General features: G+C 41.4%; 1 pseudogene across 1 annotated transcript; it reads left to right on the forward strand.

The window, feature by feature from the left end:
* The first annotated feature begins 2694 nt into the window (after positions 1-2694).
* LOC311614931 (copine-3-like) lies at positions 2695-4271 on the forward strand (annotated as a pseudogene). Its single transcript has one exon. The product of its transcript is annotated as a copine-3-like (transcript).
* Positions 4272-4496: the final 225 nt, after the last annotated feature.

Consider the following 4496-nt stretch of genomic DNA (forward strand, 5'->3'; position numbering starts at 1 on the left):
GGCGAGGCTGCCAAGAAAAAGGAACACTCCTGCACTGCTGGTAGGAATGCAAACTGGTGCAGCCACTGTGGAGAGCAATATGGAGTTTCCTCAAAAAATCTAAAAATGGAACTCCCATTTGACCCAATAATCCCACTTCTAGGAATATATCCCAAGAACCTAGAAACACAAATCAGAAAGGATATATGCACCCCTCTGCTCATATCAGCATAATTCCTCATAGCTAATATTTGGAAACAGCCTAAATGCCTATCATCAGATGAATGGATTAAAAAACTATGGTATATCTACACAATGGAATACTACACTGCTATAAAGAAAAAGGAATTTTTAGCATTTGCAGCAGCATGGATGGAACTGGAGAGTCATTATGCTAAGTGAAATAAGCCAAGCAATGAAAGAAAAATACCACACGATCTCATTCATTTATGAAAAATAAAGAATACTATAACCAGATGAACAAATAGATAGATACAGAGGCAGTAAAGCATTGAACAGGTGGTCGAATTACAGTGGGAAGGCTGGGAGTGTTTCGAAGGAGGGGAAGGAGATCAACTGAAGGACTTGTATGCATGCCTATAAGCACAATCAATGGACACAATACACTGGGAGGGGGATGAGGGCATGTGACAGGGGGCAGGGGAGGCTGGGGGAAAGTCAATGGGGCTAAGGAGTTGACAAAGTATTACTATGTGTAATCCTTTATTTTTAAAATATATTTTATTGATTTTTTACAGAGAGGAAGAGAGAAGGATAGAGAGTTAGAAACATTGATGAGAGAGAATCATCGATCAGCTGCCTCTTGCACACCCCCTATTTGGGATGTGCCCGCAACCAAGGTACATGCCCTTGACCAGAGTTGAACCTGGGACCTTTCAGTCTGCAGGCAGACGCTCTATCCACTGAGCCAAACCGGTTTCAGCTATGTGTAATAATTTAAACAATAAAAAAGTAGCAAGGAGAAGGGTCACAAAGAAACAAAGTCAGAAACACAAGAGTTGAAGTAATCACCAACCCGATAGAAAGACAAAGGATCTTTAAAAATTACTATGAACAGTATATTCCAACAAGGTGGATAATCTGAATGAAATGGATCCATTCCCAGAAAAATATAGTATTCCAAAACTCTATCAGGAAGAATCATAAAATCTGAATAGGTAGATGACTACTGACAAAATTGAACAGTAATTAAAATAAAATAAAAACTCCCAGCAACCACAAGCTTTGCTCCAGATGGTTTCACATGAGAGTTTTTCCAAACATTAAAATAAGAATCAATACTTATTCTGCTCAAAATATCCCCAAAATCCAAGAGGAAGGAGCACTTTAAACTTTTTATGGGATCAGCATGATACAAATTACAAAACTAGATAAAGACATTATAATGAAAAAGAATCACAAGCCAATATTCCTGATGAACATAGATGCTAAAATTCTCAATAAAATAGTAGCAAATAAGATCCTGCAATAAATTAAAAAGACCATGCAGCATGACCAAATGGGATTTATCCTGTAAATGCAAGGCTGGTATGATATTTGCAAGTCAATGAAGGTGATATATCACATACACAAATTGAAAGACAAAAATTGCATGATCACATTAATTGATTTAGAAAAAGCATTTGACAAAATTCAACACCCATCCTATATAATAAAAGCCTCAGTGGCATCTCATGATATCATCACAATATGGCCTCCACAACATTGTCACAAGTGGGCTGCCCCACAACATCACAAGATGGCCGCCACAAGATGGTCACAAAATTGCAGGCAGGGGAGGGCAGTTGGGGGTGACCAGGCCTGCAAGACAGGGCAGTTTGGACAATCAGGTTGGCAGAAGAGGACAGTTGGAGGTGATCATGCCAGAAGGAGAGGGAAGTTAGGGGTGATAGGGCCAACAGGGGAGCAGTTAGACATCAATCAGGCCAGCAGGGGAGTGGTTAGGAGCCAGCAGTTCTGGATTGTGATAGGGATATCTGACTGTCAGTTTAGGCCCAATCCCAAGATTGGAGAGAGTGCAGGCTGGGCTGAGGGAGACCACCCCCCCCCCAATGTACAAATTTCATACACCAGGCCTCTAGCTGTTGATAAAATCTCTCAACAAAGTTGGAATGGAGGGATCATATCTCAACATAATAAAATCCATATATGACAAACCCACAGTGAAGATCATACTCTGGGCAAAAACTAAAACCATTTCTCCTAAGAACAGGAATAAGACCTGGATGTCTGCTTTCACCATCTTATTCAACATAGTACTGGAAGTCCTAACCACAGTGATCAGACAATAAGGAAAAACTAGCAAACAACTTGGAAAGGAGGAAGTGAAACTCATTAGTTGCAGATGACATGATATTGTACATTGAAAACCCTAAAGACTCCACCAAAAAAAGCTATTCCATTTAATACATGATTTTGGCAATGTTAGCCGGATATAAAATTAACTCCTGGATACTGATGGCAATTTTATATTCCAATAATGATCTCTCAGAATGAGAAATAAAACACACAAAAAAAGCCATTTACCATTACAAAAAAATAATAATAAGATATTTAGGAATAAACTTAATCAAGGAGGTAAATGAGCTGTGCATGAAAAACTACAGCACTTTGAAAAAAGAGAGAGGGGTGACACTGCTGCCCACCTACTCTGGACTTGCTGTCTGGTATGGCCCCTGGACTGGAGCTCCAGAGATGGCTAACCAACGTGTGAGGAAGGTGGAGCTGAAGGTTTTCTGTGACAATATTCTGGACAAAGACATTGGGTCCAAATTGGATCCTTTGTGTGTGTTATTTTTAACCCAGATGGACAGCAGTGATATGAGGTTGAGCACACAGAAAGGATTAAGAATTGACTGAATCCCACATTCTCTAAGATGTTTATTATTGCATACTACTTTGAAGTGGTTCAGAAGTCCTAATTTGGGATTTATGACATCAATAACAAAACCATAGAGTTGAGTGATGATGACTTCTTGGGAGAATGTGAATTCACCCTGGGACAGATTGTTTCCAATAAGAAGCTGACTGGACCATTGGTGCTGAAAAATGTCCCATAGGGAAAATCAGCATCAGCATTTCAGCTGATGAAATAAAGAATAATGGAGTGGTCTTATTTGAAATGGATGCAAGAAAACTGGATAATAAGGCTCTATTTGGCAAGTCAGATCCTTACCTGAAATCCCACAAACAGACATCTGACAGAACCTGGCTCTTGGTGCATCAAATAGAGGTTATTAAAACAACCTGGATCCTGTTTGTAGATCTTTTAAAATCTCTCTTAACTCCTGTGATATGGAAATATGAATAAGACTATTAAGGTGGAGTACTATGATTATGACAATAGGCCCCATGATCTCATTGGGATGTTTCAGACCACCATGAAGCTGAGTAGGCATCCAGGAGCTCACCCATTGAATTTCACTGCATCAAGAGAAGAAGAGACAGAAGAAAGGTTACAAGAATTCGGGTGACATCAGCGTGAAGCAGTGCGAGGTCACGGTGAAGTGCTCCTTCCTGGACTACATCATGGGCAGATGTCAGCTGAACTTTACCTTGGGGGTGGACTTCACCAGCTCCAGTGGGGAACAGCAGAACTTTCTTCATTACATTAGCCCCAATAGTGTGAATGAGTAATTGACCACCAGCTGGTCTGTGGGGATGGTCATTCAAGACTACGATGAAGATAAGATGTTCCCAGTATTTGGGTTTAGAGTTCAGATACCTCCTCAGTGGCAGGTTTCACACGAGTTTCCCATGAACTTCAATCCATTCAACCGCTACTGTAAAGGGATCCAAGGCATCGTGGAGGCATATGGGACCTGCCTGCCTCAGGTAAAGCTCTATGGACCAAGGAATTTCTCTCCAATTATCAATCACATGGCCAGGTTTGCTGCTGCAGCCACACAGCAGCAACTTCTCAATATTTTGTGTTTCTGATCATCACTGAGGGCATTATCGCAGACCTGGACAAGAACAGACAGGTTATTGTCAGTGCCACCAAGCTTCCCATGTCCATCATCATAGTCAAAGTGGGCAGCTCTGACTTCAGGGCCATGGAGTTCCTGGATAGCTATAGTGGGGCCCTGCACTCCCCTACAAGTGATGTCGCCAATAGATATATCATGCATTTCGTGCCTTTCAGACAGTTCCAGAATGCTCCCAAGGAGGCACTGGCTCAGTGTGTCCTGACAGAGATCCCCCACCAGGTGGTGGGCTACTTCAACATTTACAAGCTCCTTCCCCCCAAGAACCCTGCAGTCACCAAGTGAAGTTCTTGCCTCCCAACCATGGATCTGGCACATCACTTACTTAGTTCTCTACAGATTCTTTCTACTTAAAGCATTATTTTTATATTTTCTGGAGGAAAATTGCTAAGCTAATCTTTACCCAATCAATTCAGTGATTGCTTTGCATTCTGGGGCAGCAATGAGGCTGTCTGGGATACACACTCCTTGAGGAAAGCAGTTTGGTGTGACTACTTTCAGAGGATGAGA

Source organism: Pipistrellus hanaki, assembly GCF_964339955.1.
Source record: "Pipistrellus hanaki genome assembly, chromosome: X".
Lineage (NCBI taxonomy): Eukaryota > Metazoa > Chordata > Mammalia > Chiroptera > Vespertilionidae > Pipistrellus > Pipistrellus hanaki.